Source organism: Lissotriton helveticus, chromosome 12 (assembly GCF_964261635.1).
Source record: "Lissotriton helveticus chromosome 12, aLisHel1.1, whole genome shotgun sequence".
NCBI classification, from domain to species: Eukaryota; Metazoa; Chordata; class Amphibia; order Caudata; family Salamandridae; genus Lissotriton; species Lissotriton helveticus.
In genome coordinates, this window is record NC_136073.1 from 97,360,318 (window position 1) to 97,377,030 (window position 16,713).

The 16,713-nt window shown below is 39.2% G+C and overlaps 20 non-coding genes across 20 annotated transcripts; all 20 read right to left on the minus strand.

Annotated features, from left to right (window-relative positions):
- Positions 1-39: 39 nt before the first annotated feature.
- Positions 40-113, minus strand: TRNAT-AGU (transfer RNA threonine (anticodon AGU)). Its single transcript has one exon. It is a non-coding gene; the product is annotated as a tRNA-Thr (tRNA).
- Positions 114-544: 431 nt separating this feature from the next.
- On the minus strand, positions 545-617 carry TRNAT-CGU (transfer RNA threonine (anticodon CGU)). The gene has a single exon. It is a non-coding gene; the product is annotated as a tRNA-Thr (tRNA).
- Positions 618-1,054: 437 nt separating this feature from the next.
- TRNAT-AGU (transfer RNA threonine (anticodon AGU)) lies at positions 1,055-1,128 on the minus strand. Its single transcript has one exon. It is a non-coding gene; the product is annotated as a tRNA-Thr (tRNA).
- Positions 1,129-1,559: 431 nt separating this feature from the next.
- Positions 1,560-1,632, minus strand: TRNAT-CGU (transfer RNA threonine (anticodon CGU)). Its single transcript has one exon. It is a non-coding gene; the product is annotated as a tRNA-Thr (tRNA).
- A 438-nt stretch (positions 1,633-2,070) lies between these two features.
- On the minus strand, positions 2,071-2,144 carry TRNAT-AGU (transfer RNA threonine (anticodon AGU)). Its single transcript has one exon. It is a non-coding gene; the product is annotated as a tRNA-Thr (tRNA).
- Positions 2,145-3,085: 941 nt separating this feature from the next.
- Positions 3,086-3,159, minus strand: TRNAT-AGU (transfer RNA threonine (anticodon AGU)). The gene has a single exon. It is a non-coding gene; the product is annotated as a tRNA-Thr (tRNA).
- A 431-nt stretch (positions 3,160-3,590) lies between these two features.
- TRNAT-CGU (transfer RNA threonine (anticodon CGU)) lies at positions 3,591-3,663 on the minus strand. Its single transcript has one exon. It is a non-coding gene; the product is annotated as a tRNA-Thr (tRNA).
- Positions 3,664-4,100: 437 nt separating this feature from the next.
- On the minus strand, positions 4,101-4,174 carry TRNAT-AGU (transfer RNA threonine (anticodon AGU)). The gene has a single exon. It is a non-coding gene; the product is annotated as a tRNA-Thr (tRNA).
- A 431-nt stretch (positions 4,175-4,605) lies between these two features.
- TRNAT-CGU (transfer RNA threonine (anticodon CGU)) lies at positions 4,606-4,678 on the minus strand. Its single transcript has one exon. It is a non-coding gene; the product is annotated as a tRNA-Thr (tRNA).
- A 436-nt stretch (positions 4,679-5,114) lies between these two features.
- Positions 5,115-5,189, minus strand: TRNAT-AGU (transfer RNA threonine (anticodon AGU)). The gene has a single exon. It is a non-coding gene; the product is annotated as a tRNA-Thr (tRNA).
- A 430-nt stretch (positions 5,190-5,619) lies between these two features.
- TRNAT-UGU (transfer RNA threonine (anticodon UGU)) lies at positions 5,620-5,692 on the minus strand. The gene has a single exon. It is a non-coding gene; the product is annotated as a tRNA-Thr (tRNA).
- A 436-nt stretch (positions 5,693-6,128) lies between these two features.
- On the minus strand, positions 6,129-6,202 carry TRNAT-AGU (transfer RNA threonine (anticodon AGU)). Its single transcript has one exon. It is a non-coding gene; the product is annotated as a tRNA-Thr (tRNA).
- A 431-nt stretch (positions 6,203-6,633) lies between these two features.
- On the minus strand, positions 6,634-6,706 carry TRNAM-CAU (transfer RNA methionine (anticodon CAU)). Its single transcript has one exon. It is a non-coding gene; the product is annotated as a tRNA-Met (tRNA).
- A 438-nt stretch (positions 6,707-7,144) lies between these two features.
- Positions 7,145-7,218, minus strand: TRNAT-AGU (transfer RNA threonine (anticodon AGU)). Its single transcript has one exon. It is a non-coding gene; the product is annotated as a tRNA-Thr (tRNA).
- A 431-nt stretch (positions 7,219-7,649) lies between these two features.
- Positions 7,650-7,722, minus strand: TRNAT-CGU (transfer RNA threonine (anticodon CGU)). The gene has a single exon. It is a non-coding gene; the product is annotated as a tRNA-Thr (tRNA).
- Positions 7,723-8,160: 438 nt separating this feature from the next.
- TRNAT-AGU (transfer RNA threonine (anticodon AGU)) lies at positions 8,161-8,234 on the minus strand. The gene has a single exon. It is a non-coding gene; the product is annotated as a tRNA-Thr (tRNA).
- Positions 8,235-8,665: 431 nt separating this feature from the next.
- Positions 8,666-8,738, minus strand: TRNAT-CGU (transfer RNA threonine (anticodon CGU)). Its single transcript has one exon. It is a non-coding gene; the product is annotated as a tRNA-Thr (tRNA).
- Positions 8,739-9,175: 437 nt separating this feature from the next.
- On the minus strand, positions 9,176-9,249 carry TRNAT-AGU (transfer RNA threonine (anticodon AGU)). The gene has a single exon. It is a non-coding gene; the product is annotated as a tRNA-Thr (tRNA).
- A 431-nt stretch (positions 9,250-9,680) lies between these two features.
- TRNAT-CGU (transfer RNA threonine (anticodon CGU)) lies at positions 9,681-9,753 on the minus strand. The gene has a single exon. It is a non-coding gene; the product is annotated as a tRNA-Thr (tRNA).
- A 6,516-nt stretch (positions 9,754-16,269) lies between these two features.
- Positions 16,270-16,343, minus strand: TRNAT-AGU (transfer RNA threonine (anticodon AGU)). Its single transcript has one exon. It is a non-coding gene; the product is annotated as a tRNA-Thr (tRNA).
- Between the last annotated feature and the right edge of the window lie 370 nt (positions 16,344-16,713).

Consider the following 16,713-nt stretch of genomic DNA (forward strand, 5'->3'; position numbering starts at 1 on the left):
CTAATGAAATTGATTTGTTATATAACAAAGAGAAAAGCAAGGCGCTGCTGAGAGTTGAACTCAGGATCTCCTGTTTACTAGACAGGCGCTTTAACCAGCTAAGCCACAGCACCCCCTTGAGTCTTTACTTTGAAAGACTTTTCTTTATGGTGTTCAAGAGAATATTGCTTTTTCACTTTCATATTCTTTTATAAGTTCACAGACTTCTCTACTCAAACACTTTAGATGAAGAAGCTTCACTTATTCAAAAACACCTCTCTAATTTGAAGTTTACCCTATTCATAGAATTTTGAAATATACCTTGCCGAAGAGTGGATTAGTTGAACTCAACAATAGAGTGATCATACGTCTCTATCTTGTTCTTTGTCATTTACTTTTCGATATTTCAGTCAATGCATTCCTATAAAAATCTTCACAATACCAAGTATTTTATTTCATTTTATGATAACTTATTCTAAAGTTCATAGAACCAGACGTTTAATTCTTAAAATGTATTCAATACTTGTTTGATGAAAAATATTCCTAAAGCATGGAGAAAACAGTTAGGTGCTACTGAGATTTGAACTCAGGATTTCCTGTTTACGAGACAGGCGCTTTAACCACTAAGCCACAGCACCAACGTCAATAGCGAAAAATACACAAATAATCTACTGCTGATGATGAAATTTGGTTTCCTGCTATAAATTCTTCTTTATATGTACTGTAATCTTAAACACAATAAGATACTCAATCACTAAACAAGTATTAATATGTTTTAATAAACAGGTACTCTTATAAAACCCAATGTTATTTCTTGAATACATTACATTTTTTTTTTAATGAAGGCATTAATATAGCTCAAATTGAGGTAGTAATGTCATCTACGTCTTTCTCATAGATATGTCTTTTTTTATTTTGCAATAACAGTATTCACTCTATAATCTTGAAAATACTTTGGCTTTTATGAGGTTGAAGATGATCTGTTCAACAGTAAGATGAATCAGACGTTTATATTTTAATTGTATCAGAATAGTACCTAATGAAATTGATTTGTTATATAATAAAGAGAAAAGCAAGGCGCTGCTGAGAGTTGAACTCAGGATCTCCTGTTTACTAGACAGGCGCTCTAACCAGCTAAGCCACAGCACCCCCTTGAGTTTTAACTTTGAAAGACTTTTCTTTATGGTGTTCAAGAGAATATTGCTTTTTCACTTTCATATTCTTTTATAAGTTCACAGACTTCTCTACTCAAACACTTTAGATGAAGACGCTTCACTTATTCAAAAACACCTCTCTAATTTGAAGTTTACCCTATTCATAGAATTTTAAAATATACCTTGCCGAAGAGTGGATTAGTTGAACTCAACAATAGAGTGATCATACGTCTCTATCTTGTTCTTTGTCATTTACTTTTCGATATTTCAGTCAATGCATTCCTATAAAAATCTTCACAATACCAAGTATTTTATTTCATTTTATGATAACTTATTCTAAAGTTCATAGAACCAGACGTTTAATTCTTAAAATGTATTCAATACTTGTTTGATGAAAAATATTCCTAAAGCATGGAGAAAACAGTTAGGTGCTACTGAGATTTGAACTCAGGATTTCCTGTTTACGAGACAGGCGCTTTAACCACTAAGCCACAGCACCAACGTCAATAGTAAAAAATACATAAATAATCTACTGCTGATGGTGAAATTTTGTTCCCTGCTATAAATTCTTCTTTATATGTACTGTAATCTTAAACACAATAAGATACTCAATCACTAAACAAGTATTAATATGTTTCAATAAACAGGTACTCTTATAAAACCCAATGTTATTTCTTGAATACAATATATATTTTTTTTTCATGAAGGCATTAATATAGCTCAAATCGAGGTAGTAATGTCATATACGTCTTTCTCATAGATATGTCTTTTTTTATTTTGCAACAACAGTATTCACTCTATAATCTTGAAAATACTTTGGTTTTTATGAGGTTTAAGATGATCTGTTCAACAGTAAGATGAATCAGACGTTTATATTTTAATTGTATCAGAATAGTACCTAATGAAATTGATTTGTTATATAATAAAGAGAAAAGCAAGGCGCTGCTGAGAGTTGAACTCAGGATCTCCTGTTTACTAGACAGGCGCTCTAACCAGCTAAGCCACAGCCCCCCCATTGAGTCTTAACTTTGAAAGACTTTTCTTTATGGTGTTCAAGAGAATATTGCTTTTTCACTTTCATATTCTTTTATAAGTTCACAGACTTCTCTACTCAAACACTTTAGATGAAGACGCTTCACTTATTCAAAAACACCTCTCTAATTTGAAGTTTAACCTATTCATAGAATTTTGAAATATACCTTGCCGAAGAGTGGATTAGTTGAACTCAACAATACAGTGATCATACGGCTCTATCTTGTTCTTTGTCATTTACTTTTCGATATTTCAGTCAATGCATTCCTATAAAAATCTTCACAATACCAAGTATTTTATTTCATTTTATGATATCTTATTCTAAAGTTCATAGAACCAGACGTTTAATTCTTAAAATTTATTCAATACTTGTTTGATGAAAAATATTCCTAAAGCATGGAGAAAACAGTTAGGTGCTACTGAGATTTGAACTCAGGATTTCCTGTTTACGAGACAGGCGCATTAATCACTAAGCCACAGCACCAACGTCAATAGCAAAAAATACATAAATAATCTACTGCTGATGATGAAATTTTGTTCCCTGCTATAAATTCTTCTTTATATGTACTGTAATCTTAAACACAATAAGATACTCAATCACTAAACAAGTATTAATATGTTTTAATAAACAGGTACTCTTATAAAACCCAATGTTATTTCTTGAATACATTATATTTTTTTTTCATGAAGGCATTAATATAGCTCAAATCGAGGTAGTAATGTCATATACGTCTTTCTCATAGATATGTCTTTTTTTATTTTGCAACAACAGTATTCACTCTATAATCTTGAAAATACTTTGGTTTTTATGAGGTTTAAGATGATCTGTTCAACAGTAAGATGAATCAGACTTTTATATTTTAATTGTATCAGAATAGGACCTAATGAAATTGATTTGTTATATAACAAAGAGAAAAGCAAGGCACTGCTGAGAGTTGAACTCAGGATCTCCTGTTTACTAGACAGGCGCTTTAACCAGCTAAGCCACAGCACCCCCTTGAGTCTTTACTTTGAAAGACTTTTCTTTATGGTGTTCAAGAGAATATTGCTTTTTCACTTTCATATTCTTTTATAAGTTCACAGACTTCTCTACTCAAACACTTTAGATGAAGAAGCTTCACTTATTCAAAAACACCTCTCTAATTTGAAGTTTACCCTATTCGTAGAATTTTGAAATATACCTTGCCGAAGAGTGGATTAGTTGAACTCAACAATAGAGTGATCATACGGCTCTATCTTGTTCTTTGTCATTTACTTTTCGATATTTCAGTCAATGCATTCCTATAAAAATCTTCACAATACCAAGTATTTTATTTCATTTTATGATATCTTATTCTAAAGTTCATAGAACCAGACGTTTAATTCTTAAAATGTATTCAATACTTGTTTGATGAAAAATATTCCTAAAGCATGGAGAAAACAGTTAGGTGCTATTGAGATTTGAACTCAGGATTTCCTGTTTACGAGACAGGCGCTTTAACCACTAAGCCACAGCACCAACCTCAATTACAAAAAATACATAAATAATCTATTGTTGATGATGAAATTTTGTTTCCTGCTATAAATTCTTCTTTATATGTACTGTAATCTTAAACACAATAAGATACTCAATCACTAAACAAGTATTAATATGTTTCAATAAACAGGTACTCTTATAAAACCCAATGTTATTTCTTGAATACATTATATTTTTTTTTTCATGAAGGCATTAATATAGCTCAAATCGAGGTAGTAATGTCATATACGTCTTTCTCATAGATATGTCTTTTTTTTTTTTGCAACAACAGTATTCACTCTATAATCTTGAAAATACTTTGGTTTTTATGAGGTTTAAGATGATCTGTTCAACAGTAAGATGAATCAGACTTTTATATTTTAATTGTATCAGAATAGGACCTAAGGAAATTGATTTGTTATATAACAAAGAGAAAAGCAAGGCGCTGCTGAGAGTTGAACTCAGGATCTCCTGTTTACTAGACAGGCGCTTTAACCAGCTAAGCCACAGCACCCCCTTGAGTCTTTACTTTGAAAGACTTTTCTTTATGGTGTTCAAGAGAATATTGCTTTTTCACTTTCATATTCTTTTATAAGTTCACAGACTTCTCTACTCAAACACTTTAGATGAAGACGCTTCACTTATTCAAAAACACCTCTCTAATTTGAAGTTTACCCTATTCATAGAATTTTAAAATATACCTTGCCGAAGAGTGGATTAGTTGAACTCAACAATAGAGTGATCATACTTCTCTATCTTGTTCTTTGTCATTTACTTTTCGATATTTCAGTCAATGCATTCTTACAAAAATCTTCCGAATACCAAGTATTTTATTTCATTTTATGATAACTTATTCTAAAGTTCATAGAACCAGACGTTTAATTCTTAAAATGTATTCAATACTTGTTTGATGAAAAATATTCCTAAAGCATGGAGAAAACAGTTAGGTGCTATTGAGATTTGAACTCAGGATTTCCTGTTTACGAGACAGGCGCTTTAACCACTAAGCCACAGCACCAACGTCAATAGCAAAAAATACACAAATAATCTACTGCTGATGATGAAATTTTGTTTCCTGCTATAAATTCTTCTTTATATGTACTGTAATCTTAAACACAATAAGATACTCAATCACTAAACAAGTATTAATATGTTTTAATAAACAGGTACTCTTATAAAACCCAATGTTATTTCTTGAACACATTACATTTTTTTTTAATGAAGGCATTAATATAGCTCAAATGGAGGTAGTAATGTCATCTACGTCTTTCTCATAGATATGTCTTTTTTTATTTTGCAATAACAGTATTCACTCTATAATCTTGAAAATACTTTGGCTTTTATGAGGTTGAAGATGATCTGTTCAACAGTAAGATGAATCAGACGTTTATATTTTAATTGTATCAGAATAGTACCTAATGAAATTGATTTGTTATATAATAAAGAGAAAAGCAAGGCGCTGCTGAGAGTTGAACTCAGGATCTCCTGTTTACTAGACAGGCGCTCTAACCAGCTAAGCCACAGCAACCCCTTGAGTCTTAACTTTGAAAGACTTTTCTTTTTGGTGTTCAAGAGAATATTGCTTTTTCACTTTCATATTCTTTTATAAGTTCACAGACTTCTCTACTCAAACACTTTAGATGAAGAAGCTTCACTTATTCAAAAGCACCTCTCTAATTTGAAGTTTACCCTATTCATAGAATTTTGAAATATACCTTGCCGAAGAGTGGATTAGTTGAACTCAACAATAGAGTGATCATACGGCTCTATCTTGTTCTTTGTCATTTACTTTTCGATATTTCAGTCAATGCATTCCTATAAAAATCTTCACAATACCAAGTATTTTATTTCATTTTATGATATCTTATTCTAAAGTTCATAGAACCAGACGTTTAATTCTTAAAATGTATTCAATACTTGTTTGATGAAAAATATTCCTAAAGCATGGAGAAAACAGTTAGGTGCTACTGAGATTTGAACTCAGGATTTCCTGTTTACAAGACAGGCGCTTTAATCACTAAGCCACAGCACCAACGTCAATAGCAAAAAATACATAAATAATCTACTGCTGATGATGAAATGTTGTTCCCTGCTATAAATTCTTCTTTATATGTACTGTAATCTTAAACACAATAAGATACTCAATCATTAAACAAGTATTAATATGTTTTAATAAACAGGTACTCTTATAAAACCCAATGTTATTTCTTGAATACATTATATTTTTTTTTCATGAAGGCATTAGTATAGCTCAAATCGAGGTAGTAATGTCATATACGTCTTTCTCATAGATATGTCTTTTTTTATTTTGCAACAACAGTATTCACTCTATAATCTTGAAAATACTTTGGTTTTTATGAGGTTTAAGATGATCTGTTCAACAGTAAGATGAATCAGACTTTTATATTTTAATTGTATCAGAATAGGACCTAAGGAAATTGATTTGTTATATAACAAAGAGAAAAGCAAGGCGCTGCTGAGAGTTGAACTCAGGATCTCCTGTTTACTAGACAGGCGCTTTAACCAGCTAAGCCACAGCACCCCCTTGAGTCTTTACTTTGAAAGACTTTTCTTTATGGTGCTCAAGAGAGTATTGCTTTTTCACTTTCATATTCTTTTATAAGTTCACAGACTTCTCTACTCAAACACTTTAGATGAAGACGCTTCACTTATTCAAAAACACCTCTCTAATTTGAAGTTTACCCTATTCATAGAATTTTAAAATATACCTTGCCGAAGAGTGGATTAGTTGAACTCAACAATAGAGTGATCATACTTCTCTATCTTGTTCTTTGTCATTTACTTTTCGATATTTCAGTCAATGCATTCCTACAAAAATCTTCACAATACCAAGTATTTTATTTCATTTTATGATAACTTATTCTAAAGTTCATAGAACCAGACGTTTAATTCTTAAAATGTATTCAATACTTATTTGATGAAAAATATTCCTAAAGCATGGAGAAAACGGTTAGGTGCTACTGAGATTTGAACTCAGGATTTCCTGTTTATGAGACAGGCGCTTTAACCACTAAGCCACAGCACCAACGTCAATAGCAAAAAATACACAAATAATCTACTGCTGATGATGAAATTTTGTTTCCTGCTATAAATTCTTCTTTATATGTACTGTAATCTTAAACACAATAAGATACTCAATCACTAAACAAGTATTAATATGTTTTAATAAGCAGGTACTCTTATAAAACCCAATGTTATTTCTTGAACACATTACATTTTTTTTTTTAATGAAGGCATTAATATAGCTCAAATCGAGGTAGTAATGTCATCTACGTCTTTCTCATAGATATGTCTTTTTTTATTTTGCAATAACAGTATTCACTCTATAATCTTAAAAATACTTTGGCTTTTATGAGGTTGAAGATGATCTGTTCAACAGTAAGATGAATCAGACGTTTATATTTTAATTGTATCAGAATAGTAACTAATGAAATTGATTTGTTATATAATAAAGAGAAAAGCAAGGCGCTGCTGAGAGTTGAACTCAGGATCTCCTGCTTACTAGACAGGCGCTCTAACCAGCTAAGCCACAGCACCCCCTTGAGTCTTAACTTTGAAAGACTTTTCTTTATGGTGTTCAAGAGAATATTGCTTTTTCACTTTCATATTCTTTTATAAGTTCACAGACTTCTCTACTCAAACACTTTAGATGAAGAAGCTTCACTTATTCAAAAGCACCTCTCTAATTTGAAGTTTACCCTATTCATAGAATTTTGAAATATACCTTGCCGAAGAGTGGATTAGTTGAACTCAACAATAGAGTGATCATACGGCTCTATCTTGTTCTTTGTCATTTACTTTTCGATATTTCAGTCAATGCATTCCTCTAAACATCTTCACAATACCAAGTACTTTATTTCATTTTATGATAACTTATTCTAAAGTTCATAGAACCAGACGTTTAATTCTTAAAATGTATTCAATACTTGTTTGATGAAAAATATTCCTAAAGCATGGAGAAAACAGTTAGGTGCTACTGAGATTTGAACTCAAGATTTCCTGTTTACGAGACAGGCGCTTTAACAACTAAGCCACAGCACCAACCTCAATAGCAAAAAATACACAAATAATCTACTGCTGATGATGAAATTTAGTTTCCTGCTATACATTCTTCTTTATATGTACTGTAATCTTAAACACAATAAGATACTCAATCACTAAACAAGTATTAATATGTTTTAATAAACAGGTACTCTTATAAAACCCAATGTTATTTCTTGAATACATTACATTTTTTTTTTTAATGAAGGCATTAATATAGCTCAAATCGAGGTAGTAATGTCATCTACGTCTTTCTCATAGATATGTCTTTTTTTATTTTGCAATAACAGTATTCACTCTATAATCTTGAAAATACTTTGGCTTTTATGAGGTTGAAGATGATCTGTTCAACAGTAAGATGAATCAGACGTTCATATTTTAATTGTATCAGAATAGTACCTAATGAAATTGATTTGTTATATAGTAAAGAGAAAAGCAAGGCGCTGCTGAGAGTTGAACTCAGGATCTCCTGTTTACTAGACAGGCACTCTAACCAGCTAAGCCACAGCACCCCCTTGAGTCTTAACTTTGAAAGACTTTTCTTTATGGTGTTCAAGAGAATATTGCTTTTTCACTTTCATATTCTTTTATAAGTTCACAGACCTCTCTACTCAAACACTTTAGATGAAGACGCTTCACTTATTCAAAAACACCTCTCTAATTTGAAGTTTACCCTATTCATAGAATTTTAAAATATACCTTGCCGAAGAGTGGATTAGTTGAACTCAACAACAGAGTGATCATACGTCTCTATCTTGTTCTTTGTCATTTACTTTTCGATAGTTCAGTCAATGCATTCCTATAAAAATCTTCACAATACCAAGTATTTTATTTCCTTTTATGATAACTTATTCTAAAGTTCATAGAACCAGACTTTTAATTCTTAAAATGTATTCAATACTTGTTTGATGAAAAATATTCCTAAAGCATTGAGAAAACAGTTAGGTGCTACTGAGATTTGAACTCAGGATTTCCTGTTTACGAGACAGGCGCTTTAACCACTAAGCCACAGCACCAACATCAATAGCAAAAAATACATAAATAATCTACTGCTGATGATGAAATTTTGTTCCCTGCTATAAATTCTTCCTTATATGTACTGTAATCTTAAACACAATAAGATACTCAATCACTAAACAAGTATTAATATGTTTTAATAAACAGGTACTCTTATAAAACCCAATGTTATTTCTTTAATACATTATTTTATTTTTTTCATGAAGGCATTAATATAGCTCAAATAGAGGTAGTAATGTCATATACGTCTTTCTCATAGATATGTCTTTTTTTATTTTGCAACAACAGTATTCACTCTATAATCTTGAAAATACTTTGGTTTTTATGAGGTTTAAGATGATCTGTTCAACAGTAAGATGAATCAGACTTTTATATTTTAATTGTATCAGAATAGGACCTAATGAAATTGATTTGTTATATAACAAAGAGAAAAGCAAGGCGCTGCTGAGAGTTGAACTCAGGATCTCCTGTTTACTAGACAGGCGCTTTAACCAGCTAAGCCACAGCACCCCCTTAAGTCTTTACTTTGAAAGACTTTTCTTTATGGTGTTCAAGAGAATATTGCTTTTTCACTTTCATATTCTTTTATAAGTTCACAGACTTCTCTACTCAAACACTTTAGATGAAGACGCTTCACTTATTCAAAAACACCTCTCTAATTTGAAGTTTACCCTATTCATAGAATTTTAAAATATACCTTGCCGAAGAGTGGATTAGTTGAACTCAACAATAGAGTGATCATACGTCTCTATCTTGTTCGTTGTCATTTACTTTTCGATATTTAAGTCAATGCATTCCTATAAAAATCTTCACAATACCAAGTATTTTATTTCATTTTATGATAACTTATTCTAAAGTTCATAGAACTAGACGTTTAATTCTTAAAATGTATTCAATACTTGTTCGATGAAAAATATTCCTAAAGCATGGAGAAAACAGTTAGGTGCTACTGAGATTTGAACTCAGGATTTCCTGTTTACGAGACAGGCGCTTTAACCACTAAGCCACAGCACCAACCTCAATAACAAAAAATACATAAATAATCTATTGTTGATGATGAAATTTTGTTTCCTGCTATAAATTCTTCTTTATATGTTCTGTAATCTTAAACACAATAAGATACTCAATCACGAGGAGGAGCTTGGCGGGCATCCGAGATGGCCGCGTGAGCACAGCGCTCCCCGGACCCCCGCCGCTCCTGGCATAATATCCTGCATGAATCCTGATTTTTCGCGAGGATTTGTATAGAGGACGTTGGGCTGATCTACCTGGAACCTTTCAGAAACTGATTTGGACACCAGGTGCCTGAGATATGGCGAATTGAACTTTTGGGCTCCGCCCTCGAGGTGCGCCCGGGACTGGGTGAGGTTCGGTGGCCGTCTTGGAGTTGAACAACAACGGCAGGGGGATTGGCCTTGTGGGTCCCCTTCTTAAGTTTCGGTTTCGATTCTGCCTCAGACTGGGACATTGGTGAGAGGGTCGGGCCAGAGCTGGTGCCAGGACACGCGTCGGTTGTTGGGCCTTTGGCTGGACTATTCTCCTACTTGACTGCCTCAATCCTAGTGATACCCCTCTTGCGATCCTTTGGTCTCGGGGCCTCCATTTCTGGTGCCCGGTCCGTTGACCCTGGTGTATCTCCTGGTGGCGCATCTACAAGATGGCGGGCAGAGGGGACCGAGAGACGCGCAAGACGAAGACACCTCTGCGCGGGGGTCCGGTCCAATCTAATGTTATGGACCGTTATACCCACTCTAAGGGGTCCCCCGGAGCGGCCCTGCCCGGTCCCACTGCGTCTGCCCACGTCTTGGATGAGTCGACGGAGCCCTCCCTGCAGGATATCATGGGCGCCATTTCTGGCATGAGGGAATCCATAGGCCAACAGTACGAAACCTTGGCCCACAAACTTGACACTGTGGCGATTGAGGTAAATCTAATTCGAGACGATCTCTCCAAGACGAACGAAAAGGTGAAGTCTTTGGATATCAAATCATCCAGCCTCACGACGGACGTCTCTGAGATACAGACGGAGGTTGGCAATCTCCGTAGGGTGAACGATTTCATGACCCGGCGCTTGGAGGATTTTGAGAACAGGGCACGTCGCTGTAATGTCCACGTGGTTGGTGTGCCGGAGAACCCAGAACCCCACTCGGTTGATCTCCTGGTTGAAGACCTGATCCAGAACCACCTTTCTCCGTCTGGCCTTACTAAATTTTTCACAGTGGAGCGCGCACATCGTGTTCCGGGGGGCCAGGGTAAGCCAGGCGCCCCGCCGAGACCTATTGTCGCGAAGCTTTTCCACTATAGAGATCGGGACGCTATCCTGCAGGCTTCGCGGGTGAAGGGCCCGGTGGCCTTTGAGAATGCCACGGTGAACTTTTATCTGGACTTTTCCCAACAGGTCCAGAAGCAGCGGATGGGATTTCGTGGTGTCAAGAAGCGTCTCAGGGACTTGGGGATGCGTTACGCTATGCTCTTTCCGACCAGGCTGCGGGTCGAGTATAATGACCGAACTTTCTTCTTTGATCGGCCGGATGCTGTGAATGACTGGCTAGACTCCCTGCCTGGCCGACCTCCTGAGACTGAATCAGATGCCCACCCGGGCGGTGCTGAAGGTGGTGTAGAGAGCTGAGCATTTCGTCTATGCCTGGTGCCTTGTTTTACATAATTACTCCAGGGGTGTATGCCTATGTTCCACTATTGCTTATGTGTTTGATGCATGTTCTTTCTCTCATCATTGGTCTTGATCGGGGGGCGGGTGGGATGGAGCCTTTCCTCCTCCGGGGTCTTTGTGTAGAATAGGGGTTCTTGGGCGACAGGCACACTGCAGGTTGGGGTGGCTCTTTAGCTTTTTGCAGGGGTGCAGGGTGGGGGGTGTTTTCTTGTTATTTTGGGGGAGGGTGGTTGGGAAGTTTGTTGTTTGTGTGTTCTGTTTACAAGGCGACTTTATCCTGTATTTGTGCATGTTTCTGTGGTCATGCTCATTGGTGGGGGGTTTTGGCTTTGTCGGGTGGGATGGGGGGTAGCGGGTTGAGATTTGTTTCGTGGAACGTTAACGGTCTGGGAGATCGTATGAAACGAAGTGTGGTGCTGAAATGTATACGACGTTTATCTCCTGACATTGTTTTCCTACAAGAGACTCATTTGATAGGCAATGTTTGTCATGCAATGAATAGGTGGGGCTATCGCCTCGTAGCACATTCGGGGTTTACCTCGGGTTCTAGGGGTGTGGGTATCCTTGTTCGGGCTTCCCTCCCCCTAGCTATTGATGAGGTGATTCAGGATGAACGGGGCGGTATGCTGTCCTTGTGGGTAGATATGAGGGCCGTACCCTCTCCTTATTCACTGTTTATGTGCCCCCCGGCTTGCAGACTTCTACCTTTTCAGATTTGGGACGGGTCTTGCTGGACCTCCCTGATAGTATTCTCTTTCTGGCTGGTGATTTTAATTCGGTGTTCTCCGGGCTCCACGATCGCCACCCCCCTAGGGATACTCCTGCGGCTCAGCAGTGGTTGGGTGGATTTTTGGACACCTTTGGCTTGGTGGATTGCTGGAGGCTTTTGCATCCTACTCAGCTTCAATACACCTTTCATTCTGGGGCCCATGGGAGTCTGTCTCGGCTGGATTATTTCCTGATGCCTGCGGCTCAGTCGCCAGCGGTGCGTGAGATTGTGCACCTGCCTAGGGGTATCTCTGACCACTCTCCGCTCTGGCTTCGTTTTGAGGTTGGGGTGGAAGCAGCGGCCCGGGTGGCTCCCATCAATCCGTGGTACCTTACCTCCCCCGAGACCCGCAGCCTTTTGCTTAAGTCTTTGGACGCGTATTTTCTAGATAACGAGGGGTCGGTCTCCTCGGCTGTGTCCCTATGGGAGGCCTTTAAGACAGTGATTCGTGGGCAGGCCCTCTCCCTTATTGTTGAAGCTAAGAGGGCGAGGAATAGAGAGGTGGTGGATCTTGAGGGGGAGATTTCTGTATTGGAGGAAGCTTTGGAATCGGGTGTCACGTCTGAGAAACTCCATGCCCTGGGTCTGAAACAATTTGCCTATAAGTCCTTGGTCACGGATGCTGCTAAAGTGATGTTTCGAGAGCAACAGGGACGTTTGTATGATGTGGGTGACAAAGCGGGTAAATTGCTGGCATGGCTGGATAAGAAGGAGAGAGCTAATCGTGTGGTACCCGTGATTCAGTCTGCGAGTGGTGTGTGTGACGGACCCGATTGGAATAGTTGACCATTTTGCTGAGTACTTCCGTGTGGTGTATACCCCTGTGTCTGTGAGAGATGTGGCTGACTCTCGTCTTCTTTTGCGGGATATAGCTCTGCCCGGTGTTTCCGATTTAGATCGTGTGGCTTTGGACTCCCCCTTTACTGTTGATGAGATAGCTACTGCCATCCGTTCACTCCGTTCGGGCAAAGCATTGGGCCCGAACGGGTTGCCAATTGAACTGTACAAGTTGCGTCCCGACAGGGGGGCTCCGTATCTTCGCGCCATGTTTCTGGAGTCCCGGGAGCGGGGTATTCTCCCTTATGATCAGCGACTGGCCACGATAGTTGTCATCCCCAAGGATGGTAAACCGCGAGATCTTTGTTCCTCCTATAGGCCTATATCCCTGCTCAATGTTGAACCCAAGGTATTGGCGAAACTCCTGGCGTCCCGTCTCCTGACGGTCATTAGTGGCCTGGTCCATCCTGATCAATCCGGATTTATCCCGCATCCCAACACGGCTCTGAACCTACGTCGTCTTCACGGCGCGATTGCGAGGGCGGGGCTTCTGACGGAGCCGGCCATTTTGGCATCGTTGGATGCCTCCATGGCTTTCGACACGGTGGAGTGGCCTTATCTCTGGGCGGCTCTTGAGAAATTTGGTTTTGGGCCTGAGTTTATTAGTTGGATCAAGTTACTTTACGCGGAACCTCTGGCACAAGTAGTGGTGAATGGTAGGGTTTCGGCTCCTTTCTCCCTTGGTAGAGGTACACGTCAGGGATGCCCCTTGTCTCCGTTGCTGTTTGCACTCGCCCTGGAACCATTGGCGGCTTGGCTTCGGTGGGAACCCTCACTCAAGGGGATTCGCTGGTCTCCGGACTTTGAGGACCGCGTTTCGCTTTACGCGGACGACATTCTTTTATATCTCACCTCCCCGCGTAAATCTCTGTCTGTTTTATTTGACGTTCTTGCGTCCTTTGGTGCCAACTCTGGTCTTGTTATTAACTGGGCCAAGTCCTGTGTGTATGTTCTTTCGGGTGTTTTGCCCCCATTGCCGAGCAGACTTCCTATTCAGGTGGTCCAGTCTGGCTTCAAATACTTAGGGATTTTTATTACGTTGGACTCGTCGCTCCGCTTTGAGCGTAATCTCCTCCCCCCGTTGCTTAGATTGCGATTGGACGTGGCCCGTTGGCGTAAGCTTCCTTTGTCTCCTCTTGGAAGGGCGGCCCTGTTTAAAATGATGTCCTTGCCGCGGTTCCTTTACGCGCTCCAGAACTCCTATGACGCTATCCCCAGGACCTATTTCCAAGAGGTCGAGAGTCTTCAAAGGCAATTGATTTGGGATGGGCGTCCGCGTATTGCACTCGCGAAACTCACCATCCCTTGGTACGACGGGGGCATGGCGCTCCCCGATATCAAGCGATATTACTGGGCTTCCCAGTTGTCTGCTATTAATCACGTTATGTTTTCACCGGGTCGGAATCCTGCGTTCGAGATGGATAGACTCCAGCTTCCGGGTGGAGACTTTAATAGAGCGCTTTATTCTCGCTCGGCCGGGCGCCATCTTGTGGGCTCGTCCAGGACTGCAGTAACTGTGTGGCGAGCCGCGAATGTGAGTTTGGGATGGGAGGATCGCCTAACGCTGGCGACGCCGCTTTATGCCTCGGAACGTTTGGGCTGTCTCTGGTCTACCAAGGGTTTCGACCGCTGGGATATGATTGGGATTTGTAAGGTGGGTGATGTTTGCTCGAAGGGTAGTGTGAAGTCCTTCCAAGCCCTCCAGGCGGAATATGGTTTGAATGGTAGGGAATATTTTCGCTATCTGCAGGTCCGGCACGCCCTCGCCTCAGTTTTGGCTCCTGATGAGGCCCCGCCTGAGTCTTCCCCCCTCGAAGACCGTGTCCTTGATGGGCATCTTCCTGATAGCACTATTTCTCTGATCTATAAAAAGCTGATCAATAATCGGGCGGACTTATTGGTCCGACTTCGGGAGGCTTGGGTCGGCGATGGGTTGGAACTGGACGACGAAGATTGGCAATCGGCACTCTCTTCTCCCAAAGAGGTAGCCATTCCTGCCCGTCTCCATTTGGTTCAACTTAAGATCCTTCATTGAGTGTATGTCACGGGTCCGCGTCTGGTGACGATGGGCTTTTCCTTGGATGGGTTGTGTAAGCGTGGTTGTGGGTTGAGTGCTACCTTTTTACATATTCTTTGGGAGTGCCCGGCTGTGGCGGCTTACTGGACTGCTGTGCTTGAGGTGATGACTGATGTGACTGGTGTGGCCCTGAGGCCGGAGCCTCGACGATGTCTGCTGAATGTGTGGGAACCCACTGACTATTCTGTGGCCCAGACCAGATGGGCTACCCTGGGTTACATGATTGCGAAACGGGATGTTGCGCAACTCTGGGGCGCCTCCAGGCCCCCTGAGGTCTCGAAGTGGGAGGACAACATGGACTGGTCCATGTTTCGTGAGAAGACTGTGTATGTGGCCTGGGGCAGACCAAGGGCGTGGACGAAGATTTGGGGTCAGTGGAATGAATATCGTGGGGATATCTGTACCCCTCCCCTTGTGGGCACTGCTGAGGTTGTCCTGTCTCCCTAGGCGGGCATTCCCGGAACCCTTTCATACTGTTTTTTGCATTTCCGGTTCTCCCCGCTGCTCCCCTCCCCCCCCCGACCTTGCTGGAGCCTCAGTGCTCTGGGTATGTTCTCCTGATCGTGTACCATCCCCTCCGTCCTTTGGGCTGACCTTCCTTACCGTGCATTCGCCTTTTTAGTGTTTGTTTTTCTTTTTGTATAAAATTAAAATTCAAAATGCTCTGGGATATGTGGGAGTAATGCTTTGAGCTTGATTTGTGCCTTAACACGGATGTATATTTTTAATTCATGCCTTGTGCCTTATTATTAGCGGCCAGCCCGTGAGGTTGTAGGCCCATTCTTGTATTTTCAATGCTTACTCAAATAAAGGTTTTTGAAAAAAAAAAAAAATAAATAAAGATACTCAATCACTAAACAAGTATTAATATGTTTCAATAAACAGGTACTCTTATAAAACCCAATGTTATTTCTTGAATACATTATATATTTTTTTTTTCATGAAGGCATTAATATAGCTCAAATCGAGGTAGTAATGTCATATACGTCTTTCTCATAGATATGTCTTTTTTTATTTTGCAACAACAGTTTTCACTCTATAATCTTGAAAATACTTTGGTTTTTATGAGGTTTAAGATGATCTGTTCAACAGTAAGATGAATCAGACTTTTATATTTTAATTGTATCAGAATAGGACCTAATGAAATTGATTTGTTATATAACAAAGAGAAAAGCAAGGCACTGCTGAGAGTTGAACTCAGGATCTCCTGTTTACTAGACAGGCGCTTTAACCAGCTAAGCCACAGAACCCCCTTGAGTCTTTACTTTGAAAGACTTTTCTTTATGGTGTTCAAGAGAATATTGCTTTTTCACTTTCATATTCTTTTATAAGTTCACAGACTTCTCTACTCAAACACTTTAGATGAAGACGCTTCACTTATTCAAAAACACCTCTCTAATTTGAAGTTTACCCTATTCATAGAATTTTAAAATATACCTTGCCGAAGAGTGGATTAGTTGAACTCAACAATAGAGTGATCATACGTCTCTATCTTGTTCTTTGTCATTTACTTTTCGATATTTCAGTCAATGCATTCTTATAAACATCTTCACAATACCAAGTATTTTATTTCATTTTATGATAACGTATTCTAAAGTTCATAGAACCAGACGTTTGATT